The sequence below is a fragment of the Sapajus apella genome, unplaced genomic scaffold (genome assembly GCF_009761245.1).
Source record: "Sapajus apella isolate SASKATOON/1434 unplaced genomic scaffold, GSC_monkey_1.0 scaffold73, whole genome shotgun sequence".
Classification (NCBI taxonomy): Eukaryota; Metazoa; Chordata; class Mammalia; order Primates; family Cebidae; genus Sapajus; species Sapajus apella.
Window position 1 is genome coordinate 3,749,408 of NW_022437013.1, and position 21,949 is coordinate 3,771,356.

At 41.1% G+C, this 21,949-nt stretch overlaps 2 protein-coding genes across 2 annotated transcripts in view; one reads left to right on the plus strand and one right to left on the minus strand.

Moving 5' to 3' along the window:
* TRPC5 (transient receptor potential cation channel subfamily C member 5) overlaps positions 1-21,949 on the plus strand; it is a 289,234-nt gene that overhangs the window by 243,019 nt on the left and 24,266 nt on the right. The gene's annotated exons all lie outside the window — the stretch shown is intronic.
* ALG13 (ALG13 UDP-N-acetylglucosaminyltransferase subunit) overlaps positions 5,730-21,949 on the minus strand; it is a 128,802-nt gene continuing 112,582 nt past the window's right edge. The window contains exons 27-28 of the transcript XR_004260617.1: positions 19,896-19,970; positions 5,730-6,090 (exon numbers count right to left, since the gene is read on the minus strand). The gene's annotated coding sequence lies outside the window, so the exon portion shown is untranslated. The remainder of the gene's footprint in view (positions 6,091-19,895; positions 19,971-21,949) is intronic.

A 21,949-nucleotide genomic window follows, 5' to 3' on the forward strand; every position in this document is an offset into this window, starting at 1 on the left:
GCCATGGGAGAGTTTTGAGCAGAAGAGGTATATGATCTAACTTGTATTTTAGTAAGATTGCTGTGTCTGATTGGAAATAGACCAGAGTGGGATTGGGGCAAAAACAGAGTGCAATTATGAGAGCATTGTACTAACCCAGACAAAAGCTGATGGTGGCTTTGGCGAGGTTGGTCATGATGGCAGTGATAAGAAGTGGTCAGATTCTGGATATAGTTTGAACTGGATTGGATGTGAAGTGTGAGCAAAAGAGAGTAGTGAAGAATGTCATCCAGATTTTTGGTCTGAGTAACTGGAAGGGTGGAGCTGTTCATTACTGAGATGGGGAAGAGTAGGAAAGGAGCAGGCCTGGTGGGGGAGGGAGATGAGACAGAAATCCAGAGTTGACTTTTAGACATGTGGAATTGGAGATGCCTATTAGACATCCAGGTAGAGGCATTGAGTAGGCAGGGGTCTACAAGTCTGGAGGAGAGGTCCAGGCTGGCAATAGAGATTTGGGAGTTGCCAACATACTCATAGTATCTAAAGCCATGGAACTAGACGAGATCACTAAAGGAGTGAGTGTGAGAAGAAAAGAAAAGAGATCTGAAAATGAAATCTGGGGCACTCTGATATTTAGAAGTTGGAAAAATGAGGATGGATTATCCAGAGTCTAAGACAGAACAGCAAGAGGGATGGGAGAAAAATCAAGATAATGTATTGTATTATAATACTATGTTATTCCCAGTATGCTAATAAGACATGTGCTAGTAAGTGGTACAGTCTGGATTTAAATTGAGGTAGTCTAACCCCAAGACCCACACACAGGACCTCTACATTATCATGTTGACACTTACCTTGAGGGCAACAAGCACCACAAATGTATGTTCACTACAAGGGCCCTAACACACCGTCTTTCCTTTCCTCATGTTATCACAGCTCTGAACTGTTCAGTCTCCTTGTTCTATCAGTTCTGGTGATAAAAGGGCTCATTATAATCCTGAAGGGATGAAGAACCCAATATCTGCTTTAATTTCTTCCAGGATAAGAATCACTGATGCTTCATCAACATACCCACTGTCTGTATCTCAGTTCCCAAGAGTCATCTCTTAAGAAAACAGAACAAAACATAAACGCTGCTAGCTTTTACTTCCACTGAATAGTCCAAACTATGGAAGCTACAGTAAGTCTAAGGAATGGTATAGTCTCTAATCAGGTGAAGGAGTTGCTCAGTTCAAGCTGTAGGAATATCATGACGTTGGAGCAAAGCCATTTCAAATTTTAATAACCGTCTCTTCCCTTTGGGATGCCCTGAAGCAATCTAGGTGTTTTCCTCATTTCAGCTTGTGCTTTTCCCTGTTGCCAAACCATTGTCTGAAATCTGATCAAGGGTTACTACATTTCACTGGGGAGGAAAAAAAAAAAAAAAAAAAAACATTCAGAACTATGGAGGACATTTTAATAGTGCCCTCCTCCCTTGGGTAATGTGGAATCTATGAACACCTGCTGATAATCTCATTTCAGTCAACAATTTACATTTTCTGGTAGATTCTGTAAGAGAGACAAGAGCTAGGTGCTGTAAGTGGTTTAAAGGGAAAGACACAGTTGATACCGTTAGGGAGCTTGAAGTCTAGTTTAGAGGGGAAAGTCTGACATGAGTAAAATAACAATAGCACTATTGTCATGAGTATAGTAGCAGTGATTTCAGAGAGTATGGGCTCAAGAGTAGTCAGACTGCCTGTATTTGAAAACTGGACAGCCACTTACTGTGGTTTTGGGCAACTTGACCTCTTTCTGCCTCATTTGACTTCTCTGTAAAATGGGGAAGATAACTAAGCTTTTCATTTGTTGCTTACTCTCATATCTGTTCCCTGCCTGTTTCTTGTATCAAGAAAACCACGTTTGTCACAATCCTTTACCCTTTGGTGTTTGAGCAGATTCAACCAATCAGATGGTAGAAGGAAGGGAGAAGCTAGACTATTTCTTCCCCATCCCAACCTCACTTATTGTGGTGCCTCCAATAGCAGCTGTAGCTCCTCTGGGGCTCACCTACAAATACCATCAGGCATCTCCTCCCTACTTGGTCCCAGCTTTTGCAGAGACTCCCCATCTTGGCTCAAACTCCAGCCAGAGTGCACTAGTCTTGGCTCTAGGAACACTACCTCTTCCTGTTGACCCTCAAACTCCGGGGATAAGCGGGGCTTCCTGCTGTTGCTAATCTCTGGGTTGTCTCATTATTCCCTTTTTAACTTGTCAGCTCTTACATCATCTGTGTAACCAATCCTTGTATTAAATCTAGATTTAAAAGTCCTAGAGTGGGCTGGATGCTGTGGCTCATGCCTATAATCTCAGCACTTTGGAAGGCCAAGGCAGGTGGATCACTTGCAACCAGGAGTTAGAGTTTGAGACGAGCCTGGCCAACATGGTGAAACACTGTCTCTACAAATAATACAAAAATGAGCTGGGTGTGGTAGAGAATTCCTGTAGTTCCAGCTACTCGGGAGGCTGAAGCACAAGAATCACTTGAACCCAGGAGGTGGAGGTTGCAGTGAGCTGAGATTGTGCTACTCTACTCCAGCCTGGGTGACAGAGCAAGACTCTGTCTCAAAAATAAGGAAGAAGGAAGGAAGGAAGGAAGAAAGGAAGGAAGGAAGGAAGTAGGTAGGTAGGTTGGGAGGGAGGAAAAAGAAAGAAAGCAAGCCCTAGAGTGATTTCTGTTTTCCTGGCTGCACCCCAACCAACATGTATCTGATTGAATTGTTCTGAGTTACATTTGGGAACTACAAATTGAACTGAGACCTAAAGAATAGGTCAGATTTGGAAAGACAGAAAAGTGAGGATGGGGTATCAAATCTCATTTTTTTTTGCAAGGAAATAGCTTGTACACCAGCAGGGATTGGCCTAGTGTTTATTAAAGGCAGCAACACTGTAAAGATTGGCTCCCGTCTTCTCTGCCTCCCATACTTTAATCCCCGAGGAAACTATCTTTGCAATAGGCAGTGAACTCCTCCCTGCCCCAACAAGGAATTTGCCCCAAAAATGAGGAGAAGCAAATACAGTAGTGACATCTCTAGGAACTGCATGACAAAGTACAGAGCCTACCTTTAGAAAAATAATACAAGGAGATGAGTTGTGTTCATGTGTCTTCCCACATCCCAAATCCGGGCCCTCACATTGTAGTCTACCTGACTCAGCACAGAACCCTAGACTATCTGACCTAGAAAAGCCCCAGGCCCCTCCTCTAGGCCCAAACTGAGCTCCTTCTCATTCACTAAGGCTTAAAGAAGTCAGTAATATGAATGTAATAAATAACAATATCTAGCATATAGACAAGTCTTTATTAAATGCCAGGAACTGACTAAGTACTTTCTATCTATTACTGTTATAGCTACTATAATAACTACCAATTCTTAAGCATTTATGTGCCAAACACTATACAAAACACTTCATACAAGTTATCTCATTAAATTCTCACACTAACCTTATATGGTAGGTACTATTATTAACAACATTTTATGGGTGAGAAAAGAGGCACAGAGATAAAAGTGACTTGCCCAAGGGAACACTTTTTTTTTTTTTTTTTTTTTGAGACAGGGTCTTGCTCTGTTACTCAGGCTAGAATGCAGTGGCACAATCTCAGCTCCCTGAAACCTCCACTTCCCGGCTCAAGCAATCCTCCAGCCTCAGCCTCCCAAGTAGCTGGGACCACAGGTGCCAAGTCACCATGCCCAGCTCATTTTTCTATTTTTTGTAGAAATGGGGTTTCACCATGTACAGGCTGGTCTCAAACTCCTGAGCTTAAGTGATCCGACCACCTCATCCTGTCAAAGTGCTAGGATTACAGGTATGAGCCACCACACCCGGCCAAGGGCACACTCTTAATAAGGTCTGACCCAAAGTAACAGAGATATCTCACTGCCTCCTTTCCTGCCTGCATCTCAAGCCCCCAGGCCCTGATACACAAGCCATACCAGACTCCTGCCCCACCTCAGACTTCCCTGGCTTCACCTTTCCCCTTGGTTGACTAACTTGCTGACTGTTTATCCTTTAAGTACCATTTCCCTTGGCTTTGGACACACAGCGACTTATTTCCTAAGCTGAGACTCCCTATCACCACCCCCAACACACACCGACTAGCTCACTTTTTCTCCTTTAGTGTGTCCAGCCAATTTCACTCATGCAGTTTCTTCTCAACTCTGCCCCTAATACTTCCAGCCTCCCCAAATAAGCAAGCAGACAAACACAGACACGGGGAGTAAACAAGTCAGCACTACCGAGCTTATTTGCATGACAAGAATTCCTCATTGAACTAACACATCCTGTCTTGAGACATCTCAGCCCTGTTCTTTGCCAGACAACTCTTTGCATGCCTAAAGCCTCTCTTGACATTATACTCACACTAGTAAATGGACTGTACAATATCCAGCTTCAGGGTAGGAGGAAGGAACATTCTCTCTGCAAACGCTGCAGGGGGCACCAAAGGCTGACTTTTCAGACAGACCTCCCTATCCTCCCTGGGCCTGGCCTGGCCCTCCCCCTGGTGGTTTGAGAAAGCAACAGGCTTCTTGGTAATTCTGCATCAATGCCTGCTCCTGGTTTTGTCAGCAAGCTGTCTGAGAGGCTGCATCTGCTGGGGATGAGACCTCTTTACCACAAAATTCTCAGCGTACTTTGTCAGGTCTGTGCCGAGCAGCAGTCTCTGCTTCCAACAGCAGCAACATCCTTTGATACCTGCTTCTACCTGCTAATGATTTTGGTGACTGACGATGCAAGTGGAAATGGGATGAGGACAAATGAAAAGATGTAGATTTTCTGTCCCTGTCCTAAATGGCAACAAAACAGGGCAGATATGTGAGCTACTCCTCTGGATCCCAGACTCAGCTGGGATGTTCATCAGGAACATCAGTAATTGTCATGAAGACTCTATCTTGGGTAACTCAGAAACAAGACCAACTATGCCAGTAAGGTTCCAATGCCTAAAGAATACCTCTCCCCATCTGCTGGCTGATAGATATTCTTTACTCTTTCATTCATTCACTTAACAATAAATTAACAATTGAATAAATATCTATTGTATGGATAAATGAATAAACTTAATAACTTAATAAACATGTATTGAGGCACTACTCTGTGCCACACTACATTCTTGGCGGTGGGAATACAATAGGTTGTAGGTGAATAAGGCAAGCTGGGTCCCTGTTCTCATGGAGTCCACATGGACTCTCCAATTATGGAACAACAGTTTCAAATTTTACTATTTGCATTTTGTTTCTTTACCTTTAGGCTGCCCTTAACCTTTTACGGGTCACAGACTTCTTTAATAATCTGATGAACATGAACAAGAAAAAAGCATATATCAGCAAACATACATAGAGCTTAGCATCTCAAAAGGTTCACAGGTATCCTCTCACAATCATCCAGAAATTCCTTACCTTAAGATTTTCCCTCAGTTATAATGCAAGTATGCTTTGAGCTATGAGTAGGTCACTCAGGACTCAGTGTAAATGAGTATGTCCAGTCCCTTATTAAGATCAGGTTTTCCTATATGGCCAAGCAAGTGAGAGATATCATAAGGCAAATGTGCCTGAGGAATGCTGAGGAAGGGACAACAAGAAAAAGAGATTGGAGGCACTGAAGGAAAATGCCACCATCATCACAATTTTGCAAACAGTCAGGTCCGTTTAACAATCCCCAAGCCAAAGGTGCCTTTGCCCTCTACATAAAATAAGAATTACCCATGGATACTCCTGAGATAAAAATGACTATGTTTTTATTTCAAAAAATATCAGAGTTGAGGTTCAGAAAGTATTGCTCTTTGTGGTGTTCCTGGACCCCTGTCCACAACACTCTGAAGGGTGGTGCCAACCAACGGGTACCCCTGAACCTAAAACAAAAGTTAAAAAAAAAAAAAAAAAGAATTGATCCTTGGGGATTACTTAGCCTTCCTACTTAAATTGGTCTCTGAATGCTTTCTTCATAGGATACAAACAACATTTGTAGACAAGTCAAATGTCCATGGTCCAAAAGTCATTGTCTGAGGGTGTGGTTCTTCTTGGCTTCTGCCTTATTCCCATAATCCTTGTTCTGGGCACCAGGAATCAGTTGACTAGAAAGCTAAGAGATACAAACATTATCTGTTTCTGAGAAACTTGACTTTAAAAACTAAACGTGAGTTCTGAGTTATTAATATTAATAAGGCCTCTCTCTCCTCCTGTGGTCACTGAAGACCTGTGCCATAGCCTGGCTCAATGTGAGAGGCAGAATGGGCAAGGAGGTGTCCTTTAGCTATAACACAGAGGTCAAAATACCCAGTGGAGCACCAGAGGTTACAACCCACTGTATTACACTGACTTATACTTGAGATCTGACAGCAAAATTACATTATCTCAGCTGTCAAGGTAAATCTGCTTTTCTTTAAAAGAGGAAATAGAAAAAAATCTAAGAGTAAAAATGTGAGCGGTAAAAGACATTGTATTTCTCTCTTTTCTCACAGGATTTTGCTCTTTCCTCTGTTTTGTTCTCTATTCCAATTTCTCCCTGAGTATTTGAACTTACAGAATTCCTGGGTCTATAAAATTATGAGCTAATCACAAAGATTTGTCAAGGAATTTATTTATCTCAAAGCCCTTCGTAATAAATGTAGCACATTGGGAATTTCCCAGAGTATAAGGAAAGAAAGTACTGTAGGCCTCCTCATTCATTAGAAAATCAACACCAATTATTAAAGAAGGTTTGTACTAGTGTGATTAGAATCATCTCAACTGATTCCATCAAAGCTCCCACTGCCCTGGCCCTAAAGATTCTTGGGGTATAGGGAAGTTTCCATTGCCCGATGGATATTCTAGGAGGTTATACCACAGGGTTTTTCTTTTAATACCTTATTTCATACATTTCATACAGGCTCACTAATCAACTTAGAGATATTTTATGTTAAAATCTCTCCATTCTTAACTTGGATACACTTTCTGGCCCATAGTAGGCTTTCATTTAATATTTATTGAATGGACAAATTAATTAATTGCTAATGCATACGACCTCCCAGAATATTTTAAAATGAAGACAGAACAACTGACAAAGCTAACTAAACCTAAGTTTACTGTCCTCTTGTTCAGGGGGTAGCAAATGCTGCCTGTAAAGGGCCAGATAGTGAGTGTCTTAGGCTTTGTGGACTCTGACTCAACTACCCATTATAATACAAAATCAGTCATAGGCAGTACATAAATGAATGGGCATGGCTATGTGCCAATAAAAATTTACTTATGGACACTGAAATTTGAGGTTCATATAATTTTCAAGTGTCAAAAATAGTTTTATTTTTTCAATCACTTAATAATGTAAAAAGTCAATCTTAGCTCATGGGCAACACAAAATCAGGTGGCAGTCCAAATTTGGCCTGCAAACCATAGTTTACACCCTCCTACTCTAGTTGCTTCAAAATATGTCTATTTTCAACTTTTGAGGACTAAAACTCTGTGAAGACAAGGGCTCTGCTTTAGGTTTTCTCTATAGTCCTCTCATGCCTGGTAAAATATGGTGCATATAGTAGATATTCAATAAATACCTTTTCACTGATTGATAGAGAAAAGGCTGGGGAAATCTCTGATCTATAGTTTGTCAGCTGTGTTAAAAAACACATAATGTCAGCCAGGCGTGGTGTCTTACACCTGTAATCTCAGCACTTTGGGAGGCCAAGGCGGGTGAATCACGAGGTCAAGACATGGAGAACATCCTGGCCAACATGGTGAAACCTATCTCTACTAAAAATACAAACATTAGCTGGGCATGGTGGCATGCACCTGTAGTTTCAGCTACTCAGGAGGCTGAGGCAGGAGAATCACTTGAAACTGGGAGGCAGAAGTTGCAGTGAGCAGAGATCGTGTCACTGCACTCCAGGCTGGTGACAGAGTGAGACTCTATCTCAAAAAAAAAAAAAACAAACAAACAAACAAAAAAAAAAAAAAAAAAAAAAAAAAAAAAAAAAAAAAAAAAAAAAAACATAATGTCAATTTATATCAATTGCAAATGTTTAGTGTTTGTAGATCAATAAATTTCTATGGTAATGGGTAGGGGCATTATCTAATGAAAAGAAAATCTACCCAGATGATATATTTCATAATTACAGTTAATACAGTGCTTTATACTTTCCAAAGCACATTTCCATAATATATTATCTGATCCTCACAAGAGCTCTGTGAAAGTAGGCACTATTATCTCAATGTTACAGATGAGGAAACAGACTTCCAAGACTTGCCTAGGGTTTCAAAGCAGGTGTGGTTTTTTTCATTCATTCTTTCTTTCCATAAGAACTTGTGAGTCTGCTATGTGCAAGTAATTAGATGAGAGGGAACTCAGGTCTAGTGACCCCTGAAGTGATTTTCAGAAGCTATCTAGGAAATGGAAGTACGGCTTGGGAAGTTAAAAATTAGCTTCTGATAAGTGAGGTAGGAAGTTAGAAAACAAACATTATGACTATCTGAGTACATGAGACCAGTAACAATTCCAGCCGGGGACAGACCTGCAGCTTTTCCCATGTCCCAAGTGATAAGGCATACCTCTATCTTCATCCAGGCTCAGAAATGAAGTCCTGATTGGCTTAGTGCATTATTTCTGAAAACTGCAAGTTGAGCTCAGCAAAAACCACCATTCTCACCATATTATGGATGAGGTTCCCTCACTCCCCAATGGAAAGACACAGGCTGGAAGAACAATCTGTGCCTCCTTGACTTAAAGGCTTAATGTACATCTCTGAAGATGCCCAGTAAAGGTGACAAGCAGTTCAGTGAGATTCAGGAGTACCATATCTGCTATGAATGGTGCTCACAGAATTGTGCAGTATATGAATGCACAGCTGAATGCAGGATCTCTAAAAGGTCACTTCTGAAGCAGAAAAAGCTGCGTTTTTTTCCTACAGGAAACAAGCAAAAGAGAAACCTGGGCAATCAAAGGCCTATATGCAAGGATCTGTTCTTCAAAATCTCAAATCCCTGTTCAAGCTCTGTTTCTGTTTCCACTCATTTTGCAGGAACCTTCCTGATGCCAGTGCACTTCCCAAAAAGACAGTATATCTCAGTGGTTAAGAAGTTGGCATTAAAGGCAGCCCTGTCCAGATTTGAATTGTAGTCCACCAGTTTCTAGCTGTACATCCTTAGACAAAGTTTTTCACTTTGGTGAGCCTGTTTCCCAATATATAAAATGGAAATAGTAATGGAACCTATCTCATCATGCAGTTATTAATATTTAATGATATGCTTGAAAAGTGGTAGGTAATATTGTTGAGGCTCCCCTCAGTTTCATATCTATCTTTGGGTCTTCAATTAATTTCTTCTACAAAATTGATTGTACACCTATTTTGTGCCAGACTCTAGGACTGACCTGTAAAACTACAATAGTGAACAAGACAAAGTCTCTAACCTCAATGGGCTTTGATTCTACTGCGATAGCCTAAGAATAGGCAAATAGAGAAAATCCATTAATAATTATTTATTTGCAATAATTGGTATGATAAAAAAATAGAGTAATAAAGAAGTACACTTTAAGTTTGTTGCTCAGGGAATGTCTCTTTGAGAAGGTGACATTTGAGCTGAGAACTGATGGATGAAAATGAGCCAGCTGTATGTTCCTGTTTAGGAAAAAATAATTGAAATATATCAGGCAAATATTTTCCCCCAATTTCTGTCTTTTTATCCAGGCCTTTAAGCCTCAGGTCATTTTAAAGAGGTTCTGGGGGTGTCAAGCCTCGAGTTGCAATTTTACTGGGGAAATGAAGGAGGGCAGAAGAATCATTTGTTTGGAGCTATTGGTGTGCCCATAACAAAGCTCAGAAAGGTTAGCAGAAGAGTGAAAACTAAACACAGGTGTTTGGGAGTGAGGACACAAGAAGTTCAAGCTAGCTGGCACTTCTGATGTGAAGTAGGGTGTGGCAGGATGCTAAAGAGAGGCTAATCTCTCCAATTATTAGCCCACTGAATTCTGTGAGGATACTCCTGTCCAGGCAGTAACCCCATAGATAGGAAATGAGGTAAGTAAGTGTTAGATGTGCATAAAAGCAGGAGTCAGATGACTTCGATTCTAGATCTTTATCATTGACTAGCTCTGTGACCCTAGAGAAGTAATTTCTCTCTTCAGTACCTTAATTGGCACATTTGTGCAAGGTAACAACTTCACAGGGTGTCCTGCCAACTTCACAGTTCACAGGGTGGGTGTAAAAACCAGATACAAGAAAGTATGTGAATGTGCTAGGAAAAGCATAAAGCTCTAGACAAATCTGAGGTACTGGCTCTCTAGTGTCCCTTTTCCACTGATAGGCTGACAGGTAAAACACTTGGCATTTCATTTTCTGGCCCATCTGTTTGATATTGGCCAGAAAACTCCTATGTAGAGAGGACAGTAGACCCAGAAAGTCCAAAAAGTGTCCCATCTCATGGGAAAGCACCTCTTCTATGGATGTAGGGAGGATTCTTCCATCATATGAGCTTAGAGGACACTACGAGACCATTATTTCCTTAGAGTACCACCTGAGATATCGCAAGAATTATTTCTGCAGTAATAAACTAGAGACTTAAAGGAAGTAATGTTTATTTCCACATCTCAACTATGATATACATATTTTATATTACCCAGAGGCCTCTATGATGCTTTTCTTTCTGAACGTACATAAGGCACCCTGCTCACAACTTCTCCCTCCATCCTACTCCATCGAGGCCCCACCTTCCTTCCATAACAATAGAGAGGGCTGACATCTACTAGGAAGGAGCCACGTTTTGACCTTTCCCTGCCTCCAATTACCCTGAACCCTTTTTCTCCTTCTTACCTCACCATTATCCCACCTTGTGGTAGGACAGGGAGTAGAGGAATGGGAGAAAAATTGAAACTGACAAGATGACTACAGAGAAGCTATGGGGAACTGAAGAAGCCCTGCAATTCTGCTGGTTGATTTCATGAGAAATTATGAATTTTAAAACTGCCCAAATTTCATTCTATCAGAAAGTAAATGACTTTGCTGAAGGCAACAGAATGAGTCAGAGGTTAGATCACAGACATAGGAAGCCTGGGGATCCTGTGCTCTCACCAGTTTGCTTGCCACTTTTCCTGCCATATCCCTTGGAATCAGAGAGGGAAAGATGATTAAGGCTCATTATTTATGGCCTATATTGATTTTGTGAGTACGCATGTGTTCTATATACTAAATGCTCTCTTGGTTGGTGACAGGCTCTCTAAATAAAATTCAGTGATGCCTGTGAGGACCTTGCAGGACCATTTTAGAAGATGAAAAGGAGATCCCTGTGCAGTCTCAGGGACGCAATACACTGGATCAATTGCAATTATCTTTTGTTCTGCCACTTTTATTGTTCCCTACACAAGGCAGCCTGCTGGCTTTCCATTAGAAAGACCAGAGAGTGCCAAGCCTAAATAACCACTAAATATCCTTTCTTTCCATGCTCCCTGCCTTTCTCATTCATTAGTTAGAAGGCCATCTCTTTGGGTTGTATTGTGCACACTTTAGGAAAGGTTGGGGAGACTAGTGGTTGTTTATTCTGTCTTTGTTCCTCCTCCTCACTATCTTCTTTCCATAGTAGCTGCCTGATAACTAACTTCATTCATTTTGCTATATGGCCTGATAACATTATCACCAGGGATGCACAAATTATACCTACTCTCCACTGTCCTGTGTCCTGTCAACAGAGAGATGGAAGGTTGCATGGGCAGGGGAAGAGAGGGACAGGTGGGAAGGAGGAAGAGCTACTGATTAGCTACTTTGGCCTGCTGATTTTTACACACACACACACACACACATATATTTTACTTTCTGTAAGTTCTGGGGTACATGTGCAGATCATGCAGATTTGTTACATAGGTATACACGTGCCATGGTGGTGTTTTGCTGCATCCATTGCCCTTAGGTATTCCTCTAATGCTATCCCTCCCCAATCTCCCAACCCCTTTGACCTTTCCCTGCCTCCCCCTAGCCACCCACCCCCAGGCCCCATTGTGTGATGTTCCCCTATCTGTGTCCATGTGTTCTCATTGTTCAGCACCCACTTATGAGTAAGAATATTCAGTGTTGGCTTTCTGTTCTTGTGTCCGTTTGCTGAGAATGATGGTTTCCAGTTTCATCCATGTCCCTGCAAAGGACATTAACTCATCCTTTTTTATGGCTGCAGAGTATTCCATGGTATATATGTGCCACATCTTCTTTATCCAGTCTATCGTTGATGGGCATTTGGGTTAGTTCCAGGTATTTGCTATTGTGAACAGTGCCACAATAAACATACATGTGTGTGTGTCTTTATGATAGAATGATTTATAATCCTTTGGATATATACCCAGTAATGGGGTTGCTGGGTCAAATGTAATTTCTATTTCTAGATCCTTGAGGAATCGCCACACTGTCTTCCACAATGGTTGAATCAATTTACACTCCCATCAACAGTGTCAAAGTGTTCCCATTTCTCCATATCCTCTCCAGAATCTGCTGTCTCCTGATTTTTAAATGATCACCATTCTAACAGGCGTGAAGTGATATCTCAATGTGGTTTCGATTTGCATTTCTCTAATGACCAGTGATGATGAACTTTTTTTTCATATGTTTGTTGGCTACATAAATATCTTATTTTGAAAAGTGTCTGTTCATATCCTTTGCCCACTTTTTGATGGGGTTGTTTTTTTCTTGTAAATTTGTTTAAGTTCTCTGTAGATTCTGAATATTAGCCCTTTGTCAGATGGGTAGATTGCAAAAATTTTTTCACATTCTGTTAGTTGCGGGTTCACTCTCATGATTGTTTCTTTTGCTGTGCAGAAGCTCTTAAGTTTAATTAGATCCAATTTGTCTATATTGGCTTTTGTTGCCATTGCTTTTGGTGTTTTAGTCATGAAGTCCTTGCCCATGCCTATGTCCTCAATGGTATTGCCTAGGTTTTCTTCTAAAGTTTTTTTTTTTTTTTTCCATTTATTTATTTTATTGCAATTTTGGGTTTTCGGGTACATGTGAAGAACATGCAAGATTGTTGCATAGGTACACACGTGGCAGTGTGATTTGCTGCCTTCCTCCCCATCACCTACATCTGGCATCTCTCCCCATGCTATCTCTCCCCAACTCCCCACCCCCCACCGTCCCTCCCCTATTTCCCCCCCAACTGACCCCAGTGTGTAGTGCTCCCCTCCCTGTGTCCATGTGTTCTCATTGTTCAACACCCACCTATGAGTGAGAACATGCGGTGTTTGATCTTCTGCTCTTCTGTCAGTTTGCTGAGAATGATGGTTTCCAAAGGATTATAAATCTTCTAGAGTTTTTATGGTGTTAGGTCTCATGTTTAAATCTTTAATCCATCTAGAATTTATTTTTGTGTAAGGAAGGGATCCAATTTCAGCTTTCTGCATATGGTGAGCTAGCTTTCCCAACACCATTTATTAAAGAGGGAATCCTTTCCCCATTCCTTGTTTTTCTCAGATTTGTCAAGGATCAGGTGGTTGTAGATGTGTGGAATTATTTCTGAGGCCTCTGTTCTGTTCCATTGGTCTATGTCTCTGTTTTGGTACCAGTACCATGCTGTTTTTATTACTGTAACTTTGTAGTATAGTTTGAAGTCAGGTATCGTGATGCCTCCAGCTTTATTTATTTTTTTTTTTTTTGCTTAGAATTGTCTTGGCTATGCGGGCTCTTTTTTGGTTCCATATGAAGTTTAAGGTGTTTTTTTCCAATTCTGTGAAGAAAGTCATTGGTAGCTTGATGGGAAGAGCATTGAATCTATAAATTACTTAGGGCAGTATGGCCATTTTCATGATGTTGATTCTTCCTAACCATCATCATGGAATGTTTTTCTATTTGTTTGTGTCCTCTCTTATTTCCATGAGCAGTAGTTTATAGTTCTCCTTGAAGAGGTCCTTGACATCCTTTGTTAGTTGCATGCCTAGGTATTTTATTGTCTTTGTAGCAATTGTGAATGGGAGTTCACTAATGATTTGGCTCTCTGTTTGTCTATTATTGGTGTATAGGAATGCTTCTTATTTTTGCACATTGATTTTGTATCTTGAGACTTTGCTGAAGTTGCTTATCAGCTTAAGGAGATTTTGGGCTGAGACGACAGGATTTTCTAAAGATACAATCATGTCATCTGCAAATAGGGACAGTGTGATGTCCTCTCTTCCTATTCGAATACACTTTATTTCTCTTGCCTGATGCCTTAGCCAGAACTTCCAATACTATGCTGAATAGGAGTAGTGGGAGAGGGCATCCTTGTCTTATACCAGATTTCAAAGGGAATGCTTCCAGTTTTTGCCCATTCAGTATGATATTGGCTGTGGGTTTGTAATAAATGGCTTTTATTATTTTGAGATACAATCCATTGATACCTAGTTTATTGAGAGTTTTTAGCATATGTTGAACCAGCCTTGCATCCCTGGAATGAAGCCCACTTGACCATGATGGATAAGCTTTTTGATGTGCTGTTGGATTTGGTTTGCCAGTATTTTATTGAAAACTTTTGCATTAACATTCATCATGGATATTGGCCTGAAATCTTCTTTTTTAGTTGCATCTCTGCCAGGTTTTGGTATCAGGATGATGTTGGTCTCATAAAATGAGTTAGGGAAGATTCCCATTTTTTGTATTCTTTGGAATAGTTTTAGAAGGAATGCCTCTTTGTACCTCTGGTAGAATTTGGCTGTGAGCCCATCTGGTCCTTGACTTTTTTTGGTTGGTAGGCTATTGATTGCTGCCTCAACTTCAGACGTTGTTATTGGTCTATTCAGGAATTTAACTTCTTCCTGGTTTAGTCTTGGGAGAGTGTAAGTGTCCAGGAATTTATCCATTTCTTCTAGATTTACTGGTTACTTTGCATAGAGGTGTTTGTAGTAATCTCTGATGGTAGTTTGTATTTCTGTGGGATTGGCGGTGATAGCCCATTTATCATCTTTTATTGCATCTATTTGATTCTTCTCTCTTTTCTTTTTTATTAGTCTTGCTAGTGGACTATTTTGTTAATATTTTCAAAAAACCAGTTCCTGGATTTACTGAATTTTTGAAGGATTTTTTTGTGTCTCTATCTCCTTCAGTTCTGCTTTGATCTTAGTTATTTCTTGCTTTCTGCTAGCTTTTGAATTTGTTTTACCTTGCTTCTCTAGTTCTTTTAATCATGACATTAGGGTATCAATTTTATATCTTTCCTCGCTTCTCCAGTGGGCATTTAGTGCTATAAATTTCCCTCTAGACACTGCTTTAAATGTGTCCCAGAGATTCTGGTAAGTTGTGTCTTCATTTCTACTAGTTTTGAAGAACATCTTTATTTCTGCCTGCATTTCATTATTTATCCAGTAGTGATTCAGGAGATTGTTTAGCGTCCATGTAGTTGTGCGGTTTTGAGTGAGTTTCTTAATCCTGAGTTCTAATTTGATTGCACTGTGGTCTGAGAGACTGTATGTTATGATTTCCATTCTTTTCCATTTGTTGAGGAGTGTTTTACTTCCAATTATGTGGTCAATTTTAGAAGAAGTGTGATGTGGTGCTGAGAAAAATGTATATTCTGTGGTCTTGGGGTGGAAAGTTCTGTATATGTCTATTAGGTCCACTTGATCCAGATCTGAGTTCAAGTTCTGGATATCCTTGTTATTTTTCTGTCTTGTTGACCTGTCTAGTATTGACAGTGGTGTGTTAAAGTATCCCACTATTGTTGTGTGGGAGTCTAAGTCTCTTTGTAGGTCATTAAGAACTTGCTTTATGTATCTGGGTGCTCCTGTATTGGGTGAATATGTATTTAGGATAGTTAGCTCTTCTGGTTGCATTAATCCCTTTAACATCATGTAATGCCCTTCTTTGTCTCTTTTGATCTTTATTGGTTTAAAGTCTATTTTAACAGAGACTAGGATTGCAACCCATGCTTTTTTTTTTTTTCTCTCCATTTGCTTGGTAAATCTTCCTCCATCCCTTTATTTTGAGCCTATGTGTGTCTTTGCACATGAGATGGGTTTCCTGAATACAGCACACCAAAAGATCTTGACTTTTTATCCAATTTACCACTCTGTGTCTTTTGATTAGGGCATTTAGCCCATTTACATTTAAGGTCAATATTGTTATGTATGAATTTGATCTTGCCATTTTGATGCGAGCTGGCTGTTTTGCCTGTTAGTTGATGCAGTTTCTTCATAGTGTGGATGGACTTTACAGTTTGGTATGTTTTTGCAGTGGCTGGTACTGGTTGTTCCTTTCCATGTTTAGTGCTTCCTTCAGGATCTCTTGTAGGGCAAGCCTGGTGGTGACAAAATCTCTCAGCAGTTGCTTGTCCATAAAGGAATTTATTTCTCCTTTACTTATGAAGCTTAGTTTGACTGGATATGAAATTCTGGGTTGAAAATTCTTTTCTTTTAGGATGTTGAATATTGGCCCCCACTCTTTGCTGGCCTGTAGGGTTTCTGCCAAGAGATCCACTGTGAGTCTGATGGGCTTCCCTTTGTGGGTAACTCAACCTTTCTCTCTGGCTGCCCTTAGCATTTTTTCCTTCATTTTAACCCTGGCTAATCTGACAATTATGTGTCTTGGCGTTGCTCGTCTTGAGGAATACCTTTGTGGTGTTCTCTGTATTTCCTGGATTTGAATGTTGGCCTACCTTGCTAAGTTTGGGAAGCTCTCCTGGATAATATCCTGAAGAGTGTTTTCCAACTTGTTTTCATTCTCCCCATCACTTTCAGGTATACTGATCAAATGTAGATTTTGTCTTTTCATATAATCCCATATTTCTTGGAGGCTTTATTTCTTTTAACTCTTTTTTTTTCCTCTAGTCTTGCCTTCTCACTTTATTTCATTGAGTTGATCTTCAATTTCTGATATCCTTTCTTCTGTTTGGTAGATTTGGCTATTGAAACTTGTGTATGCTTCACGAAGTTCTCGTGCTGTATTTTTCAGCTTCATTAAGTCATTTATGTTCTTCTTTATTCTGGTTATTCTAGTTAGCATTTCGTCTAACCTTTCTCAAGGTTCTTAGTTTGCTTGCATTGGGTTAGAATGTGCTCCTTTAGCTCAGAGGAGTTTGTTATTACACACCTTCTGAAGCCTGCTTCTGTCAATTCATAAAACTCATTCTCCATTCAGTTTGGTTCCCTTGCTGGTGAGGGGTTGTGATCCCTTGAAGGAGAAGAGGCATTCTGGCTTTTGGCAATTTCTGCCTTTTTGCACTGGTTCCTTCCCATCTTCGTGGATTTATCTACCTTTGGTCTTTGAAGTTGGTGACTTTTGGATGTGGTTTCTGAGTGGATGTCCTTTCTGTTGATGTTGAAGCTATTTCTGTTTGTTAGTTTTCCTTCTAACAGTCAGGCCCCTCTGCTGCAGGTCTGCTGGAGTTTGCTGGAGGTCCACCTGCTGGCCTGGAAGTCACCCACGGGGCTGCAGAACAGAAAGACTGCTGCCTGTTCCTTCCTCTGGTAGCTTTGTCCCAAAAGGTTACCTGCCAGATGTCAGCCAGAGCGCTCCTGTATGATGTGTCTCCTAGTCAGGATGCACAGCGGTCAGGAAGCCACTTTAGGAGGCAGCCTGTCCCTTAACAGAGCTCCAGCACTGTTCTGGGAGATCCGTTCTCCCTTCAGGGCTGTTGGGCATGGATGCTTAAGTCTGCTGAAGCAGAACCCACAACCACCTCTTTTCCCAGGTGCTCTGTTCCAGGAAGGTGGGGGCTTTGTAAGTCCCTGATGGGCTGCTGTCATTTTTTTTTAGAGATGCCCTGCCCAGCAAGAAGGGAATCGACTTGAGTCTGCCTGCAGAGGCCTTGTTGAGCTGCTGTGCTGGGCTCCACCCAGGTGCTGTGCAAACTTCCTGGCAGCTTTGTTGACACAGGCAATCTTGAAACGGCCTACCCTAGCCTCAGCAATGGTGGGTGCCTTTCCACCCACAAAGCTTGAATGTCCCAGGTCGAGCTCAGACTATTATGCTGGATGAGAGAATTTCAAGCAAGTGGATCTTAGTTTGCTGGTCTTCGTGGGAGTGGGACTTACCAAGCCAGCTTCCTGGCTTCAGCCCCGTTTTTCAGGGGAATGAGCGATTCTGTCTCAATGGTGTTCCAGCTGCCACTAGACTAAAACAGCCACCCAGTTTTGTACTAGAAACCTGGGCAGTGGCATTATAGGTGCCGGAGGGAATCTCCTGGTCTGTGGGTAGTGTAGACTGTGGGAAAAGTGCAGTATCTGAGCCGGAGTGCCAGAGTGTCCAGAAAAGTCCCTAATGGCTTCCCTTGGCTGGGAAAGAGAGTTCTCTGGCCCCTTGTGCATCCCAGGTAAGGTGATGCCCCACCCTGCTTCGGCTTGCCCACCTTGGGCTGTTCCTACTGTCTAACCAGTCCCAATGAGATGAACCTGGTACCTCAGTTGGAAACGTGGAGATCACTTGTCTTCTGGTGCCCTGTCACTGGGAACTGCAGACCAGAGCTGTTCCTATTCAGCCATCTTGGTGGAAGTCATATATATGTATTTTCAGAGTCTCACTCTGTCTCCCAGGCTGGAGTGCAGTGGTGTGATCTTGGCTCACTGCAACCTCCACCTCCCTAGTTCAAGCAATTTGCCTGCCTCAGCCTCCCAAGTAGTTGGGATTACAGGTGTGAGCCACCACACCTGGCTAATTTTTGTATATTTAGTAGAGATGTGGTTTCACCATGTTGGTCATGTGAAACTCTGACTCAAGTGATCCGCCCTCCTCAGCCTCCCAAAGTGCTGGGATTACAGGCATCAGCCACCAAACCTGGCCTAAATATATCTAGATTAGCAGGTAGAAACCCTGAATTAGTGTTTCTGAAAATGGTCAGCAACTGCCTACATCAAAATTACCCAAAGAAGATTCTTGGGCCTCCCAACCCCAGAGCATCATACACTGCAGATAATGTATCTGCAGTGGCACCCAGGAATCTGCATTTTGGCAAGCACCCTAGGTCAGTATGATATCCACTGAGGTTTGAGAACTACTGATGTAAACAAATTCTAATATGTTCATCTGGTTTCAAAGGCATGCTTAACCTCTATATTCTTCTTGACTTTTCATATCGTAGCCTCTTTCTGAGGAGTTCCTTCCCTCCATCTCTGCCCAGAGATATCTTGCTTATGTCTCAAGGCCCAGCTCAAATATAACCTGTTTTGTAATGTCTTCTCTACTTTCCGTTTCTCACCTACAAACAGCTTGGATCTCTCTTGAAGCAATGAGACAGAATATTGGCTTGATTTCAGTAGTGGAGTGTGAGAGGAATTGGGAACATGAGGATGGGAGTGCTGGAATGGAGCTGGAGCATGAGTTCTGAGGTTTGCCCTGAAGTGTAGCACCTGAGTTTGCACACTGAAACTGAGGTGGTTAAAAAGGAGGGAAGCTGAGTACTAGTAAGAAAGTAACATACACCAAGTCCTCAAATGGTCAGAGCAGTAACTACAATCACCTAGAAACCATAATTGGGGAAGGGGATTAGCAGCCCTTTCATGCCTGAGGATAGGAGTAGGAGATAAACAGAATGGCTTCCCACTAGACCACTGCACACGGTGAGCAGGGAGAAGGACCTGTTTGCAACACCCACTGAGGGGGCTCTTGCAGTTTGGGAAAGGTTAAAGGGGCTATTGGGAAGCATCAGTACTAGGATATAAGGGAGTCTTGGGGGCAGTGGATGGGCAGTGAATAAGAACTGGAAGGACAGCTCTCTTTTTGGCCCTGACACTTTGCAGCTGAGTTTGTAAACTTAAATTGAAGTTGCTACAAGGGCTCTAGACTAGCTACACCAATCTCAAAGTAATTCCCAGCAGGCCCTAGAATGAATAGAACAGTAAATTCTAACCACCTAGAAACCTTAGAGAGTAGATGAGGATTGTAGACTATTTTGTGGCAGGGAATTGATTCCTCACTAGACTACATTGCATGCATGTAATAAGTTAGAGGGGAGGGCATTGAGGGATGTGGGAATACTTACTGAGGAATATTTCTCTGCTTCAGGGTCTCCACAAGGTTGAGGGAGGCTTCAACTACTTCCGTATTTTGAAGATTCCTGTATATTTTTTAAACAAGTTGAAAAAATGAAATTTAAAATTATAATATTTTCAAAATGCTTACATATTTTTAAAATTACATTTATAGCCCCACAGTAAAACTGCAATACAATGTATAACTTCTGGTGAGGTCCACAAATCTGCATTTTTACCAAATGCCCCATATGATTTTGATACACACCAACATTTGAGAAGCATGCCCTGAGTTCTACTAAGAGAGTAAAGCAATCCAGGTGAGGCAGACTTCCCTTGTCATGGAAAATGAATCCTCTTGCTTCTCTTTGGGAAAAATATGTCTCAGCTATTTGTTACTTTCCCATCAAAGTGAAACAAAGCTGGTCTTATACTCAAACAAAGTAGGCAACTATCAGTTAAAGTGAAGTCTCGCAATGTGTCTCCCTGCCCAAAATATCTCTCCAGCCAGCCTGCCCCTATGGCCTAAGATTCCTCGGAGCAGCCTTTCTCCTTAAGAGTTATTATTAGCTCTACTTTTGCTGTGATTGTGCCTGCTACTCTCCCTGCATATTAGGTTATAAAGTTTTCCAATTTGCTAAGCAAGATAGTTGTTTGCAGGAAATCTGAAAGAATACATAAGACTGTCAAAAACTGTTAAGAAATTGGCTTTGTAGTTTGACTGCAAGGAACGTAACTATGAGCTTGGATTTGTCGAGAAATGTAAAGCTGAACAGACGTGTTCATTTAACCTCTAGCTATGGCCATGTGCTCAGAATCTGGGCAAGTTAACAACATTTGAGGGTGTGCTCTACGATTAGAGTATATACACTCAGACTGTGAAAGGAGCTGAAACCAATAAAAACCTTGGCTTGCTCTACAGAAGCTGACAAACTTGAAAGCCAATGCAGGGCACACACATGAATTGGAACACATCTGTAAGGCTATGTGTCATTAGGTGCACATTATAGCTGCACAGAAGTCCTAAACACTGGAAAGTTGAGAAAAGGCAGGACCACTCTCTATAATTGTGTAGTTTGTCTCTTACACAAAACCACCCAGCCAGGAGCTGTTCTGGGAAAACATTCCAAAGTCATAGTTGGGTAGAGAGGGTAGGACAGAGAGTAGAAAAGGGCATCACTACCAAACACTGAAAATAAACAAGGGAACAGCCAATGTCCTATTTGTCTATCAGATAAAGTAAAAGACTAGTCTCAGGAAGAACAATGAAAATTTCTTGGGGATGATATCTTTTGGAAAGTTTTAGATAAGCATGATTACAAAAGCACATCCATAATGTTATAATTCAATTTAAACCAAGGGTTATGAATAAAACAGATTTCTATATACCAAATGATTTTGTCATCCATATTGCTCCCTGCTATAATCCCAACACCTAGAATCTGGTAGGCAATCAACACATATTTTTGAATGAATTAATGTATGAATGCTTACCTTACTCATCAATTAACAGCTCACCATATTTAACGAATCCTTCCAGGTGAGCCATACTTGCTGATCTTTAGGATTCAGATAATACCTCTAAACTCTAATTGTATTCTGTGTGGTATTCCCATCACAACCACTGGACAATCATTTCTTCATATGCAAAACTAAACAGAACACTTGCAATGTGGTGGTTTCTCAACACAGGAATCAAAAAATAAATGGATAGTTAGATAATGAATTGATATATGATAAATGAATGGAAAAAGACTTGAGTATTTGCAATAATTTATCTGCTAGATTATTACATAGTAATTCCCAATATGAGGTCACGTGAGCACCAGAGGAATGGAATGGGAGCAATTGAGGTCCTCGAGCTCTTTTCAAAATGCTTAACTAAAGTCATATCCTCAGATCAGTGAAGTGGATGCAATGAGGGAAACCAGAAAGCATTCTAAGTGCAAAAAAAATGCCTATGGTTTATAACTTGGCCCATTGTATGTTTCCATTTTTTGTCAAAAATCAAGTATTTTTCCCTCAAAACCTTTAGAAAAAAATTTTAAGGACATACCTGCTTATT